The sequence below is a fragment of the Tamandua tetradactyla genome, chromosome 5 (assembly GCF_023851605.1).
Source record: "Tamandua tetradactyla isolate mTamTet1 chromosome 5, mTamTet1.pri, whole genome shotgun sequence".
Lineage (NCBI taxonomy): Eukaryota > Metazoa > Chordata > Mammalia > Pilosa > Myrmecophagidae > Tamandua > Tamandua tetradactyla.
In genome coordinates this window covers 171,508,316-171,534,568 of record NC_135331.1, presented here as the reverse complement: position 1 = coordinate 171,534,568, position 26,253 = coordinate 171,508,316, and the positions used below count along the sequence as shown (strand labels likewise).

The 26,253-nt window shown below is 36.4% G+C and overlaps 1 long non-coding RNA gene across 1 annotated transcript in view; it reads right to left on the bottom strand.

The window, feature by feature from the left end:
* Nucleotides 1–26,253, bottom strand: part of LOC143685085 (uncharacterized) — a 178,153-nt gene that overhangs the window by 49,872 nt on the left and 102,028 nt on the right. Inside the window, exon 2 of the long non-coding RNA XR_013176364.1 lies at nucleotides 25,907–26,046. This is a non-coding gene — a long non-coding RNA (uncharacterized LOC143685085). The remainder of the gene's footprint in view (nucleotides 1–25,906; nucleotides 26,047–26,253) is intronic.

Below are 26,253 nucleotides of genomic sequence, written 5' to 3'. Positions count from 1 at the left end.
TAAGTTACCTTTTATTCTTACCTTTTTAAGTTTTTTTAATCAGAAAAGGATGTTGAATTTTGTCTAATGCTTTTTCTGCATCAATCAAGATGATCATATGATTTTCCCTTTCGATTTGTTAATGTGTTATATTACATTAATTGATTTTCTTGTGTTGAACCATCCTTGCATTCCTAGCATAAACCCCACTTGGTTGTGGTGTATAATTCTTTAAATGTGCTGTTGGATTTGACTTGCTAATATTTTGTTGAGAATTTTTGCATCTACTTTCATTAAGGATATTGGTCTGTATTTTTCTTTCTTGTAGTATCTTTATCTGGTTTTTGTATTAAAGAGATGTTAGCCTCATAAAATGAGTTAGATAGTGTCCATTTTCCTCAATTTTTTGAAAAATTTTGAGCAGGATTGGTGTTAGTTCTTTTTGAAATATTTGATAAGATTCCCCTGTGAAGCCATCTGGCCTTGGGCTTTTCTTTATAGGAAGATTTTTGATGACTGTCTGAATCTCTTTACTTATGATTGGTTTGTTGAGGTCTATTTCTTCTTGAGTCAGTGTAACTTTTTGCATGTTTCCAGGAATTTGTCCATTTCATCTAATTTGTCTAGTTCCTTGGTGTATAGTTGCTCATAGTATTCTCTTATGACTTTTTTTTATTTCTTCTGAGTCTGTAGTAATGAGCTCCTCTCATTTCTGATTTTCTTTATTTGCATCATCTCTCTTTTCTTCTTCATCGGCCTTGCTAGTGGACCATTGATTTTATTGATTTTTTCAAAGAACCAACTTTTGGTTTTATTGATTCTTTCTATTATTCTTTTATTCTCCTGTTCATTTAACTCTACTTTAGTCTTTATTTCTCCTCTTCTATTTGCTTTCAGATTACTTTGCTGCTCTTTCTCAAATTCTCAAGATGCTATGAATATTGCTGAAATAACAATAACATATTTAGAATATTACATATGCTTAGTTGATAAATCAGCAGCAAAATTTAAATAGTGTTTTCAGCAAATGGTGCTGGAAAAATTGGATATCAATTTGCTAAAGAATGTAGATGGATCTCTAACTCACAGCATATACAAAAATTAAGAGTGGATCAAAAATTTAAATAAAGAAGGAAAACTATAAAAGTACTAGAAGAAAACATCATATTTAGGACCTTCTGATAGGCAATGGCTTCTTAGACTTTACTCTAAAAGCATAAGTCACAAAAGAAAAAAAAATGATAAATGGGACTTTGCGTAATGAAACTTTTTGCATCAAAGGACTGTATTATGAAAATAAAAAGAAAACTATGCCAGTTTGAAAATATCATGTACCCCAGAAAAGCCATGTTTTAATCCTGACTTAATCTTGTGGAGGCAGCAATTTCTTTTACTCTCGATTCAAAACCATGCATTGGAAATTATTGATTAAATTATCTCCACAGAGATGTGACATGCCCAATTGTGGGTGTAATCTTTTGATTGCATGGAGATGTGACTTTATCCAGTCTTGGCAGGTCTTGATTATTTTGCTGGAGTCCTTTAAAAGAGTAAACTTTGGAGAGAGTCAGAAACCACAGAGCAGACAGAAACTTCAGAGCAGAGATAACAGGCAGAGAACACAAACATGGATGTTTGGAGTTACTTAGAGTCCAGCAGACATCGCCATGAGATGTTAAGCAAGACAGAACCTGGAGAGAGCCAAAGGAAACCAAGACATGAAACCCAGCCCTGGAGAAGTAAAGTGAGGCATTCCCACAAGAGTAGAGGCTGAAAGCAACAGAGCCCAGGAGCAAGGGACCAGCAGATGCCAGCCACATGACTTCCCAGCTGACAGAGCTGTTCCAAACAGTTGATACTTTCTTGAGTGATGGTAACCTCTTGTTAGTATTTTAATTTGGACACTTTCATTTCCGTAGAACTGTTTAGAACTGTAAACTTGAAACAACTTATTAAATTCCCCTTTTAAAAAGTTGTTTCAGTTCTGGTATATCACATTCCAGCAACTTCCAAACTAACACAAAAACCTACAGAATAGGGAAAAATATTTGGAAATCACATGTGATAAATGTTTAAAACCAATAATAAATAAAGAAATCCTACAACTCAACAACAACAAAAAAAGCAAACAACCCTATTAAAAACCGGGCAAAATTCTTCAATAGGTATTTCTCAAAGAAGATATAGAGGGTGGGCCGCGGTGGCTCAGCGGGCAAAGTGCTTGCCTGCTATGCCGGAGGACCTCGGTTCGATTCCCGGCCCCAGCCCATGTAACAAAAACGGAAAAACAAAATACAATAAAGCAAGAAAATGTTTGGAAATGTTTCCCTTTCTTCCTTCCTTCCTTCCTTCTATCCTTCCTTCCTTCTTTCTGTCTTTCCTTTAAAAAAAAAAAAAAAAGAAGATATAGAAATGTCAAAAAAAGCACATGAAAATATTTTCAACATCAAAAGCCTTTAGCAGAATGCAAGTCAAAACCACAATGAGATACCATTTCAACCCACTAGGGTAGCTACTATTTAAAAAAAAAAAAAACAGAAAATTATAAAATTGGAGAAGATATGGAGAAATAGAAAGACCATTCACTGCTGGTAAATGGTACAGCCAAAGTGAAAAACAGTTTGGTAGCACCTCAGAAAATTGAGTATAAAATTACCTTATGACCGGGCAATCCTATTTCTACATATATACCCAAAAGAATTACAGATATTTTTTACACTAATGTTCTTAGTGGATTATTCACAACTACACAAAGATGGAAGCAACTAAAGTGGCCATCAGCTGGTGAATGGATAAACCAAATGTGGTATATACATAAAATGGCCACAAAAAACAATGAAGTCATGATGCATGCAATATCATGGATGAACCTTGAAGACATCGTGTTGAGTGAAATAAACCAGTCAAAAAAGGACAAAGAGTCAATGATCTCACTGAAATACATGATTAAAACAAGCACATTCATAGTTAGAAGCTAGAATATAGGTTACGGGGGGGGGGGGGCATGGTGGGGGCAGGGAATGGGGAGTGAATGCTTAAGTGGTACAGAGCCTCTGTCTGGGGTGATGGAAAAGTTTTGATAATGGATGATGGTGATGGTAGAACCATTTAATTGGTGCATGTAATTAAAACCACTGAATGACATATATGACTGCAGTTAAAAGGGGAAATTTTAGGTTGTGTATATGTTACTAGAATAAAAATTTTTAATAAACCATGGGACTTTAGAACTCAAACAGTGAAACCTAATGTAAACTATGGACTATATTTAACAGTATAATTATAACAGTATTGTTCAATCAGTTGTAACAAAAATACCACACTAATGGAAAATATTAATAATAGGGGAAACTATGATAGGTGTAGTGGAACTCTTTATTTTTTGGATGATTTTTCTATTAACCTACATCTTTTTTAATAATAATAATAACCTTTTAGAAATTACATGGAAAATTCACAAAAAATGCTGATTTATATTAGGTTACACAAAATCAACAATAAATTGAATATAAGTATATAAAAACAATAATTTAAAAATGAAAACAAGCAACAACAACCATCAAAACCTACTACCTGAAACCTTTACTATCATCATTCTCTCCTACTCATGTAACCACAGGCAAAAAAACTTTTCTTAAACAACTCTGGTGTCAGAATAAAAATTAAAATTAAAATTACAGAATATACTTTACAGTTAAAACAGGGCAGTGGCACCAAACTAGGAGTATTCTTCAAGTCACACGTTTGCATTAAAAAAAAGAAAAGGAATAAACCAGTTTCATTTAACAATGTCTTTGGTGAAGCAGTAAAAAATATTAATTTTATTAAAGTTTGACCCTTTGCTACAGTTTTTGTAAGATTCTTTTTGAGGAAATGGGAAGTAAGCATTCAGCACTCTGTTGCAATGAAAATACAAGGTTGCTTTGAGGAGAATCCCTGAGCGCTTGTGTGAATTGAGAGCTGAGCTAGTCACTTTTTTTCATAGAAAATGCTTGATACCTGTGAAGTCACAAAATGCTAGACAGCCTCACTCCCCTGAATATGAATAAAAAGTAGGAAACTAGGAAAATGACCTCTGCAATTATACATTCTGTACTGAATGCAGTATGGAGTCACTTTGCCAGGCCTAAGAACAACTGAGCATATTTCCAAATTAATCATACGTCTTCATTTTTGTTGTCAAAGACTGTATATATTTATTGCAGAAGAAGGATTTTTAAAATAATTTCCAAAGCTTTCATCCTCTATTTATATGATGTTCACTCTGCCAGGGAGGCTAACTTCAGGATTTCCTCAACATATTTTTAGTATTTGAAATGTGTTCAGATATCAGATGTGTTTAGCTTTCAATAAAAGCATTGCTTGAAAATCCATAAGAAAATTAATAAGACAAAAGGATACCCAATGAGGTTGAACCTAAATGCAAGGGAATGGATAGAAGTGATGGTAACTAATTAGTGGGGTTATAAGTAACATCGTCATATTGAAGGTAAATATGATTGAAAGGGGATGCATAGAGCCATGTATACCACTGATTAAATCTACAGTTATAAATAAGTTCTTGTATGAACTATTTCAAAGGTTCACTAGTGGACAAAAATGTCAATAGTAATGGGGTGTGGGGGAAAACTAAAAATGCATGTTATGGTCAATAGGTGACAGGAAGACATCAACTGTACCACAGCACTACCAGGGGCAACTAATTGGGGGTGTGAGTGGGGGTTAGGGACAAGTAATAAAGGAAAGTGTTGATTTGATAGTTGGTGACTCTGTGTTTGTTGGTTCTTTTTTGCTATGGACCAATGAAAATTGTCTAAACTTGAGAGTGCTGTTGTTTGTACAACAAAATGAGGATACCGTAAGACATGGTTTGTTTTAGACATTATCCTGATGCCCAATAGATTGAGGGAGCCAAAGGTTACAAGGACTGAGAAGCAGAAGGGCAAACGGTGATATATTTATATGATGGAATACAGTGTGGCTACGAAAAAGGAAGGATGTTGGGAAGCACACAATGAACTGAATAAACCTTGGAGACAATGTGTTGTGCAAAATAAGTCAGAAACAAAAGAGCAGATATGCTAATGCCTCTTTCAGAAAATACTTAGAAGAAAATTGGAGCCTAGATTGTAAGCTCATATAGAAGCCACGCTTAGTCTGAAGTTGTGTGTTTCTAGATTCTAAGACATTAGATTCTATATATGTATCAGCTGGTATTTCCCTGGAAGTTTGAATAACTCTGGACAGCTAAGACCCAGAAATGGAGCAGTACAGCCCTGAAAGTTAGCATAGCTACAAGAGATCAGGTCTCATTTAGAGTTAAAAATGAAGCCGATCTGACTGGGTCTAATTTAAATCAGAATAATACAGGGTAAAAGATGATAGTGTATATACTCTAGACCTTCACTTACTAAATGAAACCAAAGGCAGAGAGGTTTATTATGCCTAGAATCTAAATTTTCAATAGCACATAATCTAAATCAACCTGTCTGGATATTTCATTTAAACAACCCAAACTCCTGGAGTCCAGAAAGCGAACAAGACTTGTAATTCTGTATAGCTTAATATAATACCAGGACACATCTCAAACTATGGTGGGCTGATAATTGAAAAATATTGATAGAGTCCCTTGAGGGTCCAAAGTTCCATATATATATAACTATTAAACTTAGTCATTTAGGAATCCCTGGGTATCCTCACAGCCACTGGGGACTCCCAAAATAATAGGTGAAGCCCTTGATTTTGAGACTTCATAAGAATGAAACTTATTTGTAGGGGAGAAGCTAAACCTACCCATAATAAAGCCTAAGAGTTGCTTTCAGGAAATCTCTTTGACTGCTTAGATGTGGCCTCTCTCTCTCTCTGTAAGCCCAACTGTGCAAAGAAAATTATTACCCTCCCTTACATTCAGGGGCAAAAATCTCCCTGACAACATGGGGTGTGACTTCCAGGGATGAGTCTGGCCCTGGCACTGTGGGATCAACAATGCTTTCAGACCAAAATGGGGAAAAGAAGTGTAATAAAATAAGGTACCAGTGGCCAAGAGAGATTAAATAGAGTCAAGAGACTATTCTGGAGGCTACTCTTAGGCAAACTTCACTAGTGCCAATTTCCATGGTTTGCCAAACCCCAACCAACATCACTCCTGTTGACTCTTAAGAACACCTAGGGCTCAAACTGACTCTGTAAAGGTTTCATGCACTACATTTGCTTTCCTGGGACATATAATTCCCAAAGAGTTCCTACGTTAGATAAATCCTGAAACCTAAAGGGACCAGCCTCTATGAGATTATCAGTCAATTACATTCCCCTATCCCTTCGTGTCAACACTCCTTCTCAACATGAAAATGTCAGAACAGGCAATGCCTAAAGATCCCTATAAACTGGGAGAGGTATCATAGGAGATTGAGGAGGTATAACAGATAAAATAGGATTTAAAAAATGTGTATGTGCTCAATCACTATATTAATATTCCTTCTAGTTTTCGTGTTTAGGAGCAGTTAGAAGGAAAAATCTGAGGTGGTGGAATGGTAGCACCTAACAAACTCTGGGCTCTGTTCTATAACTACTTGCTGAAGTATGCTTTGAAAATTATTGCTTTTTCATTCTTTGTTTTGTATATATATTATATTTTATAATCAACAATCTTTTTAAAAATATTGACAGTATGTTCAATATCAAAATGTCAACATTTTTGTCACCACGCTGCCATCAACCCAGCCACATGGGGTTTTTCTTGAACTTCCTAGTTAAAGAAGAGTATGCCATTTTCAAGAAGAAAGAGTGGCCGTGTACAAACCACCCCCACTTGAGGTGGGGAAGTTCCTTTCATGAGGAAGCTGAAAATGGATGTTGCTGCTCTGTCTTTATAGTCTTAACCCTCTAGGTGTTTAGCTAATGATTCCACTCCATATAGGTTCTCAGTCTCTACAGTGCCAAGCTTTCAGATATATGAAAATAACTCCCTAAGTGATTTAGTATGATTCCAGCTCCATTACTTTGTTGAATGGGACTGAGAATTCCATAGCAGTCAAGTGACTTCCTCAAGGTTGTATGGCAAGTAAGTAGCCAACTAGAAACCGAATCTAGGTCACCCATATTGAAATACAGGTATTTGGAGCCACAGGAAATAATCATAACATCCACACACTGACTTTACCTCCACCATATTGGAAAAGCGAGTACTACATCCCTAAAGCACTCAACATGCCAGAAAAGACCATGTATATGCATTTTTACTGGGGAACTTACCAATTTAAAAACTTGAAATGATTATAAACATCGTAAAAGGAAAACCTCAGCTTACCTAAATGCAAATGCTACATGATGGCAAAGTCTGCCAGAAACCTGGGTGTGGTAACTCAAAATAACTTCAGAACTAAGACTCTTCCCCTAGCTTTCTATGGCAACCAGTCTTTATCATGTCTTCCTGAGATGACAGAAGAAAAGAACTCAACCTAAATAATAAGCAATCCAACAGCTGAGGAAGATAGCATATTGCCACCAGACATGTAAGTGTTGCTTTTATTTTGAAAAGAGAAAGTGAGAAATATTCTTGAGTCAAAGCACATTCTCCCTAAATGAGATGATTTATTTTTATGCAACAGAATGAACTACGTGTGGGCACAGATTTATGGCAATATACAAACACCTGTACAGATCCCATTAGGGGATTAGAGAAACACTATTTTTTCGTGACAGATATGATTATAGGTGTAATAATAAAAGTATTTTCATTTAATGAGAGTGTGGGGTTTTTTACTCCTAAAATCACAATGCATTTGTTAAAGTGAATTAAGTTATTTTCAATGAGCTTTTCAGCAAAAGAGGGAGACAGATAAATGGCAAGTAAGCACAAACCAACAGGCATAAAATATAAAAAGAACAGAGCTCTAAGTAAACTATTTTAATTTAAAATAATCAAATAAAATAAAGTTAAAAGCCTTCTTTCACTATCTCTTCAGAAGTTCTTTATCCTATATGCCATCTAATTTTTATTAAATGTATAAATCATAGGTTAAATTTGAAAGGCACTCTCTTAGATGGCTCCAGCACTCCCCAACAGGTTTCCAAGATCTAACCTTGATCTAAAACATTCTATCCTTCGATGGCTTTCAAGAGTAAGGGAAACACTGATATCATCAACTCATGTGAGTTTTACAAATAACTTGTTCATTGTTCCTTTGTTCCATTGATTTTTTTCATTGAACTGTTGACAAAACATTAAAAAAAAACCCACAAAACTGTGTAAGAAAGGTGGGCTTCAGTTTCATTGCTACTGGGGAGAGAAGATGTCTGCCTTCTGTAACTCCAGAGAAGATGAGCTCAACTCTGCCAGATAAAAATATTGCACCAGTGTCATGCCCCAAGATGGAGCATATGGCTGAAAGAATGACATGGACACTATTTTTACCCATAGTTTCATGCCACATGGGTGCTTCATTGCAACCTGATCACAAGAACAATATACCAGGAATGAGCCTGGATCTGGCATCATGGAATTGAGAAGGCCTATTTGACCACAAGTGGAAAAAGATATGAAACAAAATCAAGTTTCAGTGTCTAAGAGATTTCAAGTAAAGTCAAGAGGTCATTCTGGAGGTTATTCTTATGCATTATGCAGATACTCCTTTTTAGTTTCTGGGGCATTAGAATAGCTAGAAGGGAATACCTGAAACCATTGAAATGGTAATCCAGTAGCCATGATTCTTGATGATGATTGCATAACTGTATGGCTTTTACAGTGTGACCATATGATAGTGAAAACCTTATGATTGACACTCCCTTTATCCAGTGTATAGGCAGATAAGTAAGAAAATAAAGACAAAAAATAAATAAATAATGGGGGGGGATAAGGAGTATGGAATGGTTTGGATGGTCTTTTCTATTTTTATTTTTATTTTTTAGAATAATGAAAATGTTATAAAATTCATTGTAGTAAATGCACAACTATATGAGGATACTGTGAGCCACCGATTGTATACTTTGGTTGATTTTATGATATGTGAATATATCTTAATAAAATTACATTAAAAAAAAAAAGAATAATCCAAAGTTATTCTTTGGATAGGAATGAAGTCACATGAACATTAATACTCAATTCTCAGTAAAACAACCATTATTGTTTCTACCAAAAAGAACCTCAGCTTTCTCCACTATGATGTCACTTCCAACAGTGGAGTATTTCTGAGAAACCCTAAAGGGGATTCACATGTCCCACAGTCATTTAGCATCTACAGTATCTGTTCTGCTAGTTTCCTTTTTGCTATTGATTACCCACAAAGTCACTTGGAGAAACTTCACGACTGCCACTGCTCACAGTCCCTCTCATATCAGAGCCTTGCCTGAAACACATTCAATGTCACCATCTTTAAATCCAGAAAAGTGCACATTCTCTCTGATTTGCTCTACCCTATATTCAGCATCAATCACAGTGCTTGGCAGAGAATAGACACTCAATACACAATGAACAAGATGAGAAGATTCTTAAAATTATGAGCTTTTTCTAAATCAACTACTTTAAAATATACATATATATTTTTATTAAAGAAGTTGTAGGTGTACAGAACAATCATGCATAAAATACAGGATTCCCATATACCAAATCACTACCAACACCTTGAAATGGTGTGGAACATTTGTTACTGTTGATGATTGCATTAATTAAATCTCACAGATGAACTTAGGGTTCCCTATTTGTGGGGTGTATCTCCATGGATTTTTTTTTTAATTTTTATTCTGTTACCATATATACGATCTAAAATTTGCTCTTTTGATAATATTCAGATATACATTTCAGTGCTTTTAATTACATTCACAGTGTTGTACAGTCATCAGCACCACCCATTACCTAAACATTTCCATCATTCCTAAATAGGAATCCTGTACATTTTAAGCCTTAAGTTCCCATTCTCTACTCCCACCCCATCCCCTGGTAACCAATATTCTAGATTCTGACTCTTCAAATTTGCTTGTTCTAATTACTTAAAATCAGTGAGCTCATGCAACATTTGCCCTTTTGCATCTGGCTTAATTTATTCAACCTGATTTCTTCAAGGTTCACCCACATTGTCGTGTGTATCAGGACTTCATTCCTTTTCACAACTGAATAAAAGCAGCAAAATATTTTATCTGTTGATCAGTTGATAGACACTCCAGGTTGCGTCCATCTTTTGGCAATTGTGAATAATGCCACTATGTACATTAGTGTGAAAATATGTATCTGAGTCTCTGCATTAGATTCTTTTGGGTATACACCCAGTAATGGGTTTGCTGGGTCATATGATAGTTCTATATTTAGCTTTCTGAGGAATCGCCAAACTGTCTTCCCTAGCAGTTGCACCATTCTACATTCCCACCAACGAATGAGTGTTTCCATTTCTCCATATCCTCTCCAAAACTTATTTTCCATTTTTTTAAAAAGCAGCCATCCATATGCATGTGAAATGACATCTTATTGTGGTTTTGACTTGCATATCCCTGGTGGCTAATGATGTTCAGTATATGTGCTCTCTGGCCCCTTATATATTCTTTGGAGAAATGTCTATTCAAATCTTTTGCCTACTTTTTTTTTAATTTGGTTGCTTGTCTTTTTGTTGCTAAGTTGAAGGATTTCTTTATATACTCTGGATATTAAACATATATCAGATATGTAAGTTTACAAATATCTTCTCCAACTTAATGATATTGTCATTTTACTTTCATCCTTTAAAGAGCAAAAGTTTTTTTATTGTGATAAGGTCCCATTTATCTATTTTTTTTCCTTTGCTGCTTGTGCTTGGGTGTAAATTCTAAGAAACATTGCCTAACACAAGATTCTTAAAATGCTTCCCTATACTTTATTCTAAGAGTTTGATGGTTCTAGCTCTTATATTTAGGTCTTTCATACTACAAATACAACTTTTAAGTTGATGTTTGATTATGATGTGAGGTAAGGGTTCTCTTATTTTTTTGCAAATGGAGATCCAGGTTTTCCAGTACCATTTGTTGAAGGTACTATTCGTTCCCAATTAAGTGGTCTTTTCCCACTTGTTAAAAATCAGGTGGCCATAAATGAGAAAGTTGATTTCTGAGCTCTCAATTCTGTTTGATTGGTATATATGTCTGTCCTTGTGCCAGTAATATGCTATTTTGATTACCGTGGCACTGTAATAAGTTATAATATTGGAAAATATGAATCCTACAACTTTATTCCTCCTTTCAGGATAGCTTTAGCTGTTTGGAGTCCCTTAGCCTACCATATAAATGTAATGGTTGGCTTTTCCATTTCTGCAAAGAAGTTTGGTAGAATTTTGATTGTGGTTGCATTCAATCTATAAATTGCTTTGGGTTGTATTGACAACTTAATGATATTTAGTCTTCCAATCCATAAACATGGAATGTCCTTCCTTTCATTTATATCCTCTGTGATTTTTTTAGCAATGTTTTGCAGTTGTCTGTGTAAAAATCATTTACATATAGTTATTTTTATTCCTAGATATTTTATTCCTTTAGTTTCTACTGTGAATACAATTCTTTTCTTGATTTCTTCTTCCAATTGTTCATTGCTTGTGTATAGAAACAATACTGATTCAGGGTGTTGATCTTGTGTGCCACCATTTTGTTGAATTCATTTATTAACTCTAGGAGCTTTGTGTGGATTTTTCAGGACTTTCTGTATATAAGATTACATCATCTGTAAATAGGGAAAGTTTTATTTCTTCCTCTTCAGTTTTAATACCTTTTATTTATTTTTCTTGCTTAATTGCTCTGGCAAGAAATTCCCTCAATTATTAGAGAGAATCAGTCTTTCACCTTAAGTAGGATGTTATCTGTGGGCTTTTCATATATGCCCTTTGTCATGTCAAGGAACTTTTCTTCTATTCCTAGTGTTCTAAGTGCTTTTGTCATGAAGCCATGCTGGATTTTTTCAAATGCCTTTTTTGTATCAATTGAGATAATCCTGTGTTTTTTCCTTCATTCTGTTAACACAGTATATTAAAATTCATTGATTTCTTATGTTGAACCAACCTTGCATACCAGGAATAAAAATCCCCCTAAATCATGCTGTATAATTCTTTAATATGCTGTTGGATTCAGTTACCTAGTACTTTGTTGAAGATTGTTGCATCTATATTAATAAGGGATATAGGTCTGTAATTTTTTTTCTTGTGATATCTTTATCTGCCTTTTGTATGAGGGTGATGATGGCCATGTAAAATGAACTAGAGAGTATTCCCTTCAATTTTCTTCAATTTTTTGGAAGAGTGTGAGCAGAATTGAAGTTAAGTTTCTTCCTAGAATGTCTGGTTTAATTCCCCTGTGAAACCATCTGGTTCTGGACTTTTCTTTGTGGGAAGCTTTTGATAACTGATTCAATCTCTTTACTAGAACTTGGTTTGTTGAGATCTTCTATTTCTCTTTAGTACATGTAGGTAGTTTGTGTGTTTCTAAGAATTTGTCCATTTCGTCTAGGTTATCTACTTTATTAGCATATGGGTGTTCTTAGTATCCTCTTTTAGTCCTTTTTATTTCAGCAGGGTTGGTTGTAATGCTCCCATTTTCATTTCTGATTTTTATTTGTATCCTTTCCATTTTTCGTCTGTTTAGCTAAAAATTTATCAATTTTATTGGCCTTTTCAAAGAAAAAGTGTCTTGATTGATTCTCTCTATTGTTGTTATTTTTCTTTTCTATTTCAATTATTTCCACACTAATCTTTGTTATTTCCATCCTTCTGTTCCCTTTGGGTTTAATGTGCTCTTCTATTTCTACTTCTTCCAGTTTTTGAGGATAGGACTCTGATTTGAATCCTTTCTTCATTTTGAAAGTAAGAATTTGAGGTTATAAATCTCCCTCTCTTCACTGCCTTCGCTGCATCCCATAAGATTTGGTATGTTGTATTTTCATTATCATTTACTTCAAGATATTTTCTAATTCTGCTTCTGTTTCTTCTTTAACACATCAATTGTATAAGAGTATGTTGTTTAATTTCCATATAACAGTACATTTTTCCATTTCTCCCTCTGTTATTGATTTCTAGCTTCATTCTATTTTGGTCAGAGAATATGCATTTTTTAGTTTATTGGGGCAAGTTTTGTGACAGAACATGCAGTGTATCCTGGAGAATGATGCATGGGCACTTGAGAAGGATGTGTATCTGTTTTTTGCTGGGTGAACTGTTCTATATATGTCTAGTTGGTTTAGATTATTACTCAAGTTTTGTGCTTCCTTATGATCTTCTGATTGCTCTATTCATTATTGAAAATAATTTATTAAAGTCTCCTACTATTAATGTAGCGCCATCAATTTCTTTCTTCAAATCTGTCAGTATTTGCTTCATATATTTTAGGGCTCTGCTGTTAGGTGCATATATATTTATAACTGTTATATCTTTCTATTGAATTGTCACCTTTATATCTCATGAACATCTTTGTCTCTCATAACTGCTTTGTACTTAAATTTTATTTTATCCGATATCATAATAGCTACCCCAGCTATCTTTTTTATTACTATTTGCATCGTAATTTTTTTTTCCCATACTATTACCCTCATCCTACTTGTTTCATTAAATTGTCAAAGAAGGTGAGTCTCTTGTAGCCAGAGTATAGTTGGGTCATGCTTTGTTATCCATTCTGCCAATCTCTTCTTTTTGACTGGAGAGTTTAATCTGTTTACATTTAAAGTCACTACTGATAATACAGGCCTTTCTTCTGTAATTTTGTTACTTAGCCTTTGCAAGAATTATCCCTTCCATTGTCTCTCACTTCCTTTAAGCCTAATTTTATGTTTGTTTTTCTGTGTTGTACTATATTGAGTTCCTTCTCATTTCTATTCTGGATATATTTCCATCTATTTTTTTAGTGGTTACCATGGGGTTAAAATTAACACCCTAAATATTTAACAATCATATTTATTTGATACCAACTTAACTTCAATAGCAGGTGCATATACTTTTCCTTTACCTCACTGACCTCTCCCCACCATTTCTTTTGTACTTGTTACCACTTATATCTTTGTACATTGCGTGTCCCCAAATCTAGATTTATCATTGCGTTTTATGTAGTTGCAATTTAGCACCTATAGGAAAGGAGAAGTGGAGGTACAAACCAAACAATACACTACAATAATACTGGAATTTGTAACTGTCAGATGGCTACCTTTATCACAGGTCTTTATTTCCTTATGCTGCTTTGAACCCAACTGTTTAGTGTCCTTTCCTTTTTAGTCTAAAGAACTCCCTTTAGCATTGCTTGTAGGGTAAATCTAGTGTGATGAACCCCCTCAGCTTTTTTTATCCTAGAATATCTTAATCTTGTCCTCATTTTTGAAAGAAAGTCTCACAGAGTATAAAATTCTTGCCCAGAAGTTGTTTTCTTTCAGCACTGGAAAACAACCCACTGCCTTCTTGCCTCCATGGTTTCTGATGAGAAATCAGCACTAAATCTAATTGGGATTCCCTTGTACATACCACATTGTTTTTCTCTAGCAGCTTTCAGAACTCTCTTCTTGTGCCTGGCATTTGCTAGTGTGATCAGTATGTGATGGGGTGTATTTTTCTTCATGTTTATCTTGTTTGGTGTTCTCTGGGATTCTTGAATGTGGATATTCACATCTTTTGCCACATTTGGAAGTTCTCTGTTATTATTTCTTCAAATACTACTTCTGCCCCTTTATCTCTTTCTTTTCCTTCCATGACTCCATAATGTGTGTATTGTGCATTTCACGGTGTCCTAAATGAGCCTTATGTTGTTTTTGCATTTAATATTTATTTTTTCTTTTTACTCCTTAGCCTGACTAATTTCAAATGTTTTCTGCTCAAGTTCATTAATTCTTCTACCAGGTCCAATATGCTTTTGAATCCCTCCTGGGCATTTTTCATTTCAGTTATTGTGGTCTTCAACTCCAGTAGTTTCCTTTGACTTCTCTTTAAAAATTCTGTCTCTTTACTGAGACTCTCATATTGATCATTCATTGTTTTCCTCAGACCCTTTAGTTCTTTAACTGTATTTTCCTTCATCTCTTTGAGCATTTTTAAGATGATATTTTTAAAGGCGTTGCTTGGTATGTCCAAATTCTGGTCTTCATTGGCTTTTTCTGGAATTTATCTTCTTTCTTTCATTAGACCATCATTTCCTATTTCTTTTTCTGTCTTCTGCTCTTTTGTTGCACATTGTATATTTTAATATTTTTGAATATTAACTCTGGGTTTGTTCCCTGAGATGTCTATTTCTTGGCTTTGTAACCATCTGGTAATAAGACAGATTTTTTTAAGCTTCAGCCTGCCTATGGAGAATGTCTTCCCAAAATGAATGCATTGTTCAGGGTTTTCTTGTCTTTCTGGAACACTTTGTCCTGGGCTTTTGCTTTAATTAGTTTTGGAGTTCCCCTGTTTACAGGAGTTTCGTTGTCCCTTCTCTATCCCAAGAGACAAGATTCTTTCCCAGGTGTTTGAAGCCACTAGGCCTTTGTCCAAGATGTCCATCTCTACACTCCTTTTACACTCCTTTTGTCATTTCAAGTGCTTTTGCCTAGAGGGCAAATCCTAGGAGGAGGGCACAACAGAAAGGACTTTCCTAAGTCAGTCTTCACTAGCCAAAATAGGACCGGGGACCCACAAAGGGGTGCAGACCAGTTCCGAGGTATCTTGGGGAGGGGATCAGGAAGGTGCCAACATCTTCTGTGACAGCTCCTCAAAGCTGAGCTTTCTTGGCCTGCCCTCTGCCCCATAAATGCAGCCTCTAGCTAACTGTCTCTCACAGCCATGAGGAAGCACAGCATCTTTAAACTTTCCCAGGCATGGTGAAACAATAGGCACCCTCAGAGCTGGACCTCTGGCAATCTGAACTTGCTAATCAAATGCCAATATCAGTGATCCAACAGTGGTGGGATTCCCCACCCTTGTTCTTGGGGAAGAGGATTTTCATATCCCTTTCTGTCACCAGCAGCTAGCGAGGTGCTAGACTCCATGGTAGCCTGCTGTAAGAGTAGGGGCACTGCACCAGTAGCCACTGCACAGAGTGAGTAGTTTACTGTTCTTTACCTTAATTTATCCTGTTCTTCCCTGGATTCTGTAGAGTGTTCTTCTGGCCTCTGGAAATAATTTCTGCCCACTTAATAGTTGTTTAGGTGGTAGAACTGAGTCCTGGAGCTCCTTACTCCACCACCTTCCCATGCACCTACATTTTTGAGAAACTACAACTTTCTGAAATTAATGCATTTTTGTCTTTCTCTGCAGGTCATGTGGCATACTTGGAATTTATTTTCCATTAGTTAAGAAAGGCCATAAATTCACTAACCCTTGGTAAACAAAATGATGTCCAAAATTATTTTCCCTAACGAAAGAAGTTTTTAAAGGAGAACCAGCACAATCATTTGAATGCATGGGTTTGCTCGTTGTATTTCTCTCATGCTCTGTTGCAAAAATATACATGCATTGGTTTGAAGCTGTATGTACCCAGAAAGACATGTTCTTGGATTTAATCCATTCTTGTGGATGTGGACCCATTTTAAGTAGGACATTTTCATGGCATTACTTTAGTTAAGGTGTGATCCACCTCAATCTGAATGGGTCTTAATCTCTTACTAGAGTCCTTTATAAACAGAATGAAATTCAGACAAAGAGAATACCACGGAAGCAAGAAGTTTAAAGCCACAAAACCTAGAAGAGAAGGGAGAGACCAGCAGATGCCACCATGTGCTTTGCCATGTGGCAGAGGAACCAAACATCACTAGCAACTGATCTTCAGGAAGAAAGCATTGCCTTGATGATGTCTTGATTTGGACATATTCTTGATCTCTAACTAAGCTAATAAATTCCAGTTGTTGAAGCCAAACCATTTCATGGTATCTGTTTAGACAGCCTTGGAAAATAAAACAAAATGAATGTCCCTTAACTTCTCTAATTGACCTTGGAATCTTTCACCTCCCTTTTTGCACATTTGAATCATTGGTTTCTGTCACCAATTTTCCTGTGTAACTAACTCCTAGTCTGCCTGCAAGTTTAGACATCTTAGACTTCCTTATTCTCAAAGAAGTGTTTGTGACCTTTCATGTCCTTCCAATGTATTTCCTAAGCACTCTTTATTTTGCAATATTTTAGCACTCATCCCATTAGTTTCATGGCGTCCTCTTCTCTACTTTAGACACTAGACTTTGCTCTCTGAGGGTAACATATTCTTCCTAATTCACACTGTATCCCAAGGGCCTTGAATGGAGCATAAAAGATTCAGATATTGAAAGAATGACCTGCAATGTATCATATAGAGAACATCTTAGATATTTTAAATGCCTACAAAACAGTTAAAAAAATTGAAGATGGTTAATTTAATTAACTTTGAGGAACATTATTGATTAAACCTTACTCAATTAGAGAACAACTTGTTATTACCTCAAACTGGTCAATGTGAACTGAATTGTACTCTTGAACTATTTTCTTAATAATTACTTAAACAGCTATTTTAGCTCATTTTATATCCCAGCTATTTTCTCTTGTGCCTGATGTGATTCAACTGAATTTTACTGATAAAATAGAATGGGTTTCATCCTATTCAGTCACCATTATACAGCTGGCATTCACTCTTTAGAAATAAATTCACTATTGCAGAAACAAAGACGGAAAAACAGAGGCCTCTATTATTGCAAAAACACAAGATTAAATGAAGGTGAAAGATGTAAGTGAAATTGGCAGTGAATATAGAAGCAGGGAGTACTCGTGGGTGCTGAAACAGGGAAATAAAAAAGCAGAGACAGTTAAACTTCTTCTTTTTCCCCTTCCCTTTCTCCCTTCTTCTTTTCTTCCTTCCCTTCCATACCCTTCTTTTCCTTCCCTTCCCCTTCTAATCAATTTTGTCCAGAATCTCAGCTCAGGTCAGCACTGGTGTCAGAACCCAGGAGCATAAGGAGAACATCAAAATAGGAGATGGCCCAAGATGGGGAGTCAGCATCTGAGCAGAGTGAAGAGATGCTCTGTAATGAATATGTTGTATGTGGCCTAAGATCAGTTACGTGCAGAGGGATTGATCAACATAAAAGGATGCTAGAGCCTGGCTTCTCACTGTTGGAGAAGGGAATTGTAAATATGGAAAAAGAGAAAACTAAAATAAACTTTGTGACTTCAGATTAGCACTGCAGGTCTTGGCATGAATACATGGTTTTCAATAGACAAAGTTGTATGCATCTTTATATAAATGTCTATGCATAAAGTACACATGCATATGTACATTTCCTAGCTTTGTACTATACTTGCAACTTTTCTGTGGGCATAAGAGTGTTTCAAAATTAAATATAAAAATAAGTAAATAAATCGCACAGCTGCAATTAGATTTTGCCTTTTTTCACTGCCTTTCTGCTATCAAAGTATAAGAATATCTAGAGTGGGAGCTGTGACCTCATACTTTGAGACAAAATACAAACTCTACCATACATGGCAGTGCATAAAAATGGAGGGGCTATCAGATTTGAGCTGCCATGCTGAGCCTCTCCTGATGACTTTTTCCTGAGTTCTTCTCCTGGGTGGAAAATACACCTCTATTGTTTGATTTTCAAGAATAAAGAGAAAAAAAGAAAGAGAAATGAAGAGAGAAATAAGGATTTATTTAGCTAGGCGTATGTGTTATTTTATTCAATCTTCTCGGCAGCTCAGTTTAGTAAGTATTCTTATCATCTGTAAGTTTTAAATGATAAAACTGGAGCTCAAATACATTTTTTGACAAAAGCCACAATCAACAATCTTGGAATCCAGCCTGGTTCAGTCTAGGTTGGCTGGACCGGTTGACCGGCATGAAGTACATATTCATAAACATGAACTTGCTGCAAAGATAATGGGAATCTACCCAACTCTGAGAAGAGAGATAAGACTGCATAACGTGTGGCCAGAGATACCTGCTGGGAGCAAGACCCACCTTGACATCTGAAATGATATGATATTACTTTTGATGGGATTGATAGGGAACCTTGAAACACATAGCGCTGTACAATGGAAGATTTGCCAAATGAACGTTTGTTACAAAGACATAGACTCAGGGGAGGGCCAAAAAAGGAATTGCTACTTTTCATTTATCCAAACAATATCTAAAAATAGTGTTTTTATTGACCTCTAACTGGAAAGCAATGCACTTGAGTAGAAGCAAAAAAAAAAAAAAAACCCAAAGATTCTTTCATTTTTGTCATCATTAAAATTCATCAACTAACCATAGAGTGTGTAAGACCTTAGAACCACAAATCTTTCATCTCAACACAGGAATGACAATGTTTCCAATACTAAGATCAATGGGATAGGAAAGCAAGGAGTATGTGTGAGAAAAATGGTTTATGTATGCTGGCTGAATCAACTCAGTGTCCCTTCCATGTTACAAGAACTAGTAGAGGTATCAATAAACAGTTTGTGAATAAATTAATGAATTTCACTTCAATTTAAGTATGTTTTCAGAAGAGTGTTATTCAAGCTGCCCACTTTACTGATGGAAAGTGGCTGGCATAAATGTGTTCTTTGTCTATATCTGTCTATAAATGCTTATAGATATCTATATCAGTATCTTTTTTTGACAGAGCACGTTTTGAGTCGTAAAACAACAAACAGAAAAGACTCCTGATTGACTCAGCCTTTCCAACTACATAATGGGTACCACGTGATATACTCTAACACTATGTAGCGTTAACTATGAAGAATTAACTTCTCTTTAAATGGTTTGTCCAAATGTCACTACTCTGATTCATAGCAACAAATATTGAATTTTTTATATATTACAAATTGTATTCTTTAAATGTTAATGGAGAAAAGGCTGATAAAGGTTTAGAGAGGCACAGAAAAAAATCAGCCTCCAAAAAGTTTATTGCATAGTTAGACTATTTTGAATTACAATACGGTCCTGCAGTCATTTTGCATCTGTTTGTATAATAAAAGAAACCCAAATTTCAGTTTTAGAGGCAAGGTTAAAAATAACACCCTGCTTTAAAAAGTAGGAATTTGAAATTAGTTAGCAAGTAGATTTATGCTTTAGAATTTTCTAAACCAAAAAATATTGGTCGTCTGTGTGTTTTTATCACAGTTGCCATAGTAATCAAATAAACAGCCCAAGGCTCTCACAGCTTCACCGTCATTCAGATTACATTCTTCTCACCATCATTTCCCAGCAATATATTTTAATGAAAGCTATACTGTAATTCACTGCAAGTTAATAAAGACTTAACAGCCATTAGTTTCCCAAGCTTTTGGTGTTTTTTTTTTTAGTCGTTATGAAGTTCACGTTAGAATGTAAAATGTCAGGTTATTGTCCTCATCTAGTGTTTTTGGGCACGGTACTCAGGTACTCATGATTGTGCATCACTACATGATTACATCTCTTAACTGCTAAGCTTATAACTATTAACCTTTTAGCAAGGATAGCTGGAGCTGCCATGTTGTAAATGACCTCCCCACCTCCTTATAGCAAGCTGGTTTCAAAGAAGAGCTACTGGCCACAACAGCCTGGCATGAGCAGACCAACCCAGCAGCAACTAGCACCAAACCAGCCTGCAACATGCAGCTTCTTCCTAGCCTGCTCTTCTGACTAATTTTAAAATGAAATCTTTGAACTCTTTAATCAACATCACACCACTCTGCAGAGCAACTCTAAAAACTGCGTTGCCAGGGTAACGGCTGGAGATATATTCACAAGTCCTCATATGGCCTGCATAACCTACTTATTTACATAGGAACTGTTAATGTGTGTGTGTGTCAGCATTATGTCTATATATTAGATTTAATCCTGCCTGCAATTAACTGCCAAACCTTTTTACTGTCATAAGATTTTAAAATGCATATGCCTATAAAAATCTTCAACATTTATGAAAAAGACAATCACAAAAAGTGACAGTCCTAAGAATTCTTTTGGGGCCTTGTTTGAATGGGTTTATGTACTCTGCATAAGCTAAAGCCTGTGCTTTGACTCTTCCTAAAATTAATTTGTTGTGTGTGTGTCAGTATTTCTGAAAATATAAAAATATTTCCCTGAAACATAAAGACCAATTACCCTGCCTTTCGATCCACCTGAATTAAAATTTAAATAAAGAGGGAAAACATGATATCTGCATCTTTTTCCCTTTGTCTCCAAAGCATGTGTTCATTATTTCAGCATATTAATTGAATGTCAGATTCTGTACCAAATTTTGGGGGATAAAGCAATGACATACAGACAAATATCATTAATGCTAAAATAGAATACATGCCATGTTCTGTGGGAACATCTAATGCAGAAAGTGGTGGAGAGGTCAGAAGGCTTGCTTAAGAGATGAAATCTGACTCGAATTTGGACGGAGAAGGAAAAATCTTCCAGGAGAAGCCAGCGGGCTGGGGGACAGATTAAAGGCATTCTTTGCAAATAAATAGCATGTGCCAGGCAAAGGGGACACTTTGAGGAAGTTCAGGTTGTGACTTGTGCCTGGACCATGGTTGTACAGGGGGTGGCAGGGGATCAGGCTGGAGAAAGATCTGTCAGTCATGGTTAAGAGAGACTTGGAAGGGTTCTGAGTAGTGTGTGAGTTTTAGGAAGATCATTCTGGTGGCTGTGTGTAGAGTGGATTAAAAGGGGACTGAAAGTGAGGAGACGCTACTATGTAGAAATTAAGAGGGCCCGAACCAAGGGAATGTCATCCACTTGAGGGTCGATGGTGTCTTAGTTTCCTAATGCTTCCAGAATGCAATATCCCAGCAGCAGATTGCCTTTTATAAAGGGGTTTCATTAAGCTAATGTTTACAGCTCTAAGGCCTTAAAAATGTCCAAACTAAGTCATTCAGAGAAGGATACCTCGATTCCAAAAAAAGGCTGAATGGCATCCAGGTTTCCTCTGTCACCTAGGAAGGCACAGGACTGTTGTTTCCTGGTCATTTCTTAGCTTCTCTGGGGCAACTTTGGATTTCTCCTCTTAGCTTCCCTTGACTCTCAGCAAGTTCTGGCTTGCTTCGCATCTCATAGAAAGGCACATGGTGATACCTGCTGGGCTCTGATTCCTGACTAGCTTCTGTCGGCTCACTCAGCTCCTGGCTTCTCCCAGGGCTTCTGCATTTCCAAACGTCTGCATCTCTGCCAGCTCTCAAAATGTCTGCATCTATGTCGCTTCTGAGCTCTCTCCAAAATGTTTCCCCTTTTAAAGGACTCCAATAAAGTAATCAAGACCCACCATGAATGGGCAGAGTCAAATTTCCATCTAATCAAAAGGTCACACCCATAATTGGGTGTGTCACATCTCCATGGAAACAAACTAATGAAAAGGTTTCACCAAACAACATTGAATCAGGATTATAGAGCATGGTGTTTCTAGGGTACACAACAGTTTCAAACCAAAACAGGGGGAATGGATTTAAAAGAATGGATAAAACAGCCTGTTTTGGGTGACTGGTTTCATCTGTACAGTGAGAGAGAGGAGCTATTTTAGGTGGCATCCATACTTTGTACTTGAATTCTGGATTTCTTAAAAGAGTTATTTACAATTACTGCCTGTATTTCCTCATTTTGCCCTCATTTTTTAACCCACTTAATTCAGAACCCTTCCTCCAGTCCACTGAAATAATTCATGCTAAAACACCTCTGGCTTTGTTATTGCTAAATCCAGTGCACTCTCATCTTCAGCAACCACATCCATTATTTAGAGCATCTTCCATCTTTAACATCTGTGATGCTGTAGCATCTTGGCTCTCTTCCTCTTTAACCTTTCTTCTTAACTCCAGCTCCACCATACTACTCCCTTAATGACTCAGATGTCTCCAAATTACCATAACATATCAAACCCTAAATTCACCATCTTTCCCATCTGCTCTTCACCTCCACCACACTACTATTTCTCTAACAATATCCGTAACTAGTTCAACAAACAACCTTAATTGTTTGAGCTCTAATACTTACATTCTTTTAGTTGCTTTCTCTTCTTCAAGCCCTATATTTAATCTTTTATCATGTCCTATTGATTCAACCATCCAAAAATCTCTCCATTCCATAGACCTATTCCAAACCACTATCATCTCTTTAGTAACCTCTTAATTTGTCTTTTTTGGGAGGGAAGGTCAATGGTCTAGGAATCAAACCCCAGGTCTCCTGCATGGAAGGCAAGTGTTCTACCACTGAACCACCCATGCACCTCTACTTGTCTTTTGAATTCATTCTTTCCCCACTCTGATTTGTTCTCCAGACAGCAGTGTAAGGTTTGTTTGTTTATGCAAATCTGGTTTTGTAACTTTCCTATTAAAAACATTTTATAAGTTTTCTATTTGCATAAAAACAAAACCCAAAATTGGCAATATGTCCAGCACCAAACTTGATTATTTTCCCCTGGTCAATGCTTCCAGCCTTACCTAGCATTGCTCTGATGTTTAATATTGCAATGATGGTATATTTCCTATTATCGATCAATATCCAATATGTCATCAGGAGAATAGGGTAAACATTCAGGGAGTTGAAAATCAAAGACAAGAGAGGTGAAGGTATTGTCATCTGTGTGACACTAAATTTGCACAGGATAATCTCAGTAATTAGGATGGAGGAAAAAAAGACAGCAATTCTCCATGAATTATTTTCTGGATTGGTTTCTTGATAACAGTAGATTTGTTGAGTAACAGTAACAAGAAAGATATGGGACAGGACAAAGGGACTGTGTGAGCTAATGTAACAAGTATCATGAGGTTTCGTAGCAACATTAGAAAGCTTGGAAAGGCCAGTGTTTATTAACATCCACATTCTCAGTACCATCCAGAGGCTACAGAACATGGAAAGAGTTAAAAACTCTGGGCTCAACACCTTGTTTTACCCTCATTATATTCTCACCCTGGACATTGAAACATCTGAAAACCCAATAGCCTCTTCAGAAATTTCCCTGATTACCCCACAGAGAGGCAATAAAGATTAAGTGATATAATGCCCATAAATGAACTCTCTATGGCCTGAGGCAATTTATTTTCTTTCTCATTCTTGTGTAAAGCATGGACATTCACCAGACAACTTTTAAGATCCTATTGTCTTTAAATGTATAGATTTCATTATTTTATTATCCAGAAATAATTTAAACTGCAGAAATTGGCTAATATATTGTCATCAAATGACTAAGAGTTCATCATCATTTATTTAAGCAGAGTTAAATGAATCAGTAAGACAGGGCACAATAGTCAATACTGCAGTGTGAGTGTCAGCTTCCCACCGAGAGGCTTCAGACTGCAGACAAGCTGTCCCTCGCAGGTGTCATTCTCAGTCAGTTTCTGCAGCCTGCGTCCTCTCTTGCATTGGCCAGCGTCCAAGTTTCCAATTTTCTATCACTGTCCCCACTGGGCGGCCATGACCTTCCGGTTGTCTGGCTGGCATTCTGGCCCAAGCAACATGCAGGACACTATTAAAGTCATCCCTTCCATAATAGGTACCACCAAATGTAGAGCCCCACACCCAAAGAAGGAGGGAACAGGGAGTTAGGACCTGGGGAAATACTAATGAGCAATATGTCCTCTGAAAACAGAGACTAGCTATGCATTTCAAGCACCAGCTCCAGGCCTAGGTTACAGAGTGGTTTGACAAGCTTTGTGTCTCCCAAACCCCGAAGCATATATCTAATGCTAGAAGCAAAGAGGTCTGATTCCAGGTGATTCAGTCCACATTCTATTTCACATTCCTGTGATCCCACATAGTTCCTATGTGTAGGTAGCTGGTTGATGAATTATTATGTCTGTTGGGATTTTTTTCCAAATCAACATTCAGAAAATATCTTCAAGTTTAGTGTGTGTAAATGATGGTTTCCTGATTCTTAGTTTTCTGTTTATATTGTTTCTAGCAATCACACTCACCCTTTGACAACTAGAGAGCCATTTACCCCTCTAGCACAACTGCAGAAGATGGACATAATAGTGCTATCTAAATGGACTTCCACTGACATGCAAAAGTCATGTTCATGAGCTTTCCAAATCAGGAGATTACAACCCACTCTTGTGAGTTATCCAAATGAGGTGATTATTTCTTTCATTTTGTACTTCATGTCCAGCTGTATCAAGTAAGTAGCCAGCAGCAAAAAAGGATTTAGATGTATTTTCAGTAACAAAGTAAGAGATCTCTCTCCCATTCCAGATGTATCATATTTTCAGCACAAATCTTCCTATGCAAAGATTAGATACTGAATGCTCTAAGACACTGACATGTCCTGTTCAATTTAAACCCTGCCAATAGGATGGAAATAAAGTCTTCTTAATTCCCTTTCTAATCACCTAGCCCAGGAGAAAGAGAGTTCTAGGATTAAAGTCATTTCTGTCATGTAAGATTAATATATTCAAACGTAAATTAGATTCAGAGCATATGCTCTAGGCTGCACTAAAGAAAAATCTTCCTGGTGGACAGATAACTGGACACTACACAAAAATAGGTTACAGTCAATATTGAAGGCAAACAAGTCATTGTGGCAGCTCTTAATGGAAGACTAAGAATCTAGAACAAACATAAAATGTCTTATATGGATATAATAGAAAATATACTAAATATTGCCCCATAATTTTCAGAAAAAAGAAGCATAAGAAAAAATATGTTTATTCATCCTTTACATATTCATTGAGCCATGCTATGCGCCAGCACTGTTTTAGGTCCTAAAGAATCAGCATTAAATAAAACAGAGAAATCCCTCAACTCCATGGAGCTCACACTCATTGGAGGAAAATAGATATTCTAGACAAATTTTTTTTTAATAATAGAGTATGGGGTGGGCCATGGTGGCTCAAGTTCTTGCCTGCCATGCTGGAGACCAGGGTTCAATTCCCGGTGCCTGCCCATGCAAAAAAAAATGATAGAGTATGGACATGACAAGATGAAATAATTGGGGTTCAATTTATCCTTCCACATGAAACAGTCAGAAAATAGAGAAACTCTATAAAACAACCTTCTTCAAGACACTGAACACCAAACAACGGAAGACAGTGACCACTGAGAAAGGGAAAACAAATGAATTGCATACTATAAGTGCCTCAGGTGACTGCTCTGAAAGAGTTTCCAGGCCACAGGTGCAGGAGGGGAAAACCAGGTGGAGGTTGGCTGACCCTCGGAGTTGAAGAGATGAATCCTGGAATCCAGGGAGACCAAAGTAGCTTGTATTTGCTAGAGATAACAGAGAGTAGAGGATTGCTCAGTTAAAAAACCCAAGGAATATTAGAGGGTACCCTCAAATATTTATATACATACTGATCAATCAGCACATGCACGGAAGAATGTTACCTGCAGCTGGTGAAAGACCCATCCAAAAATAATTAGAGCTAACAATACCCAGTGCTCACTTAGGTCCAAGAATCATGTCTATTCTAACTA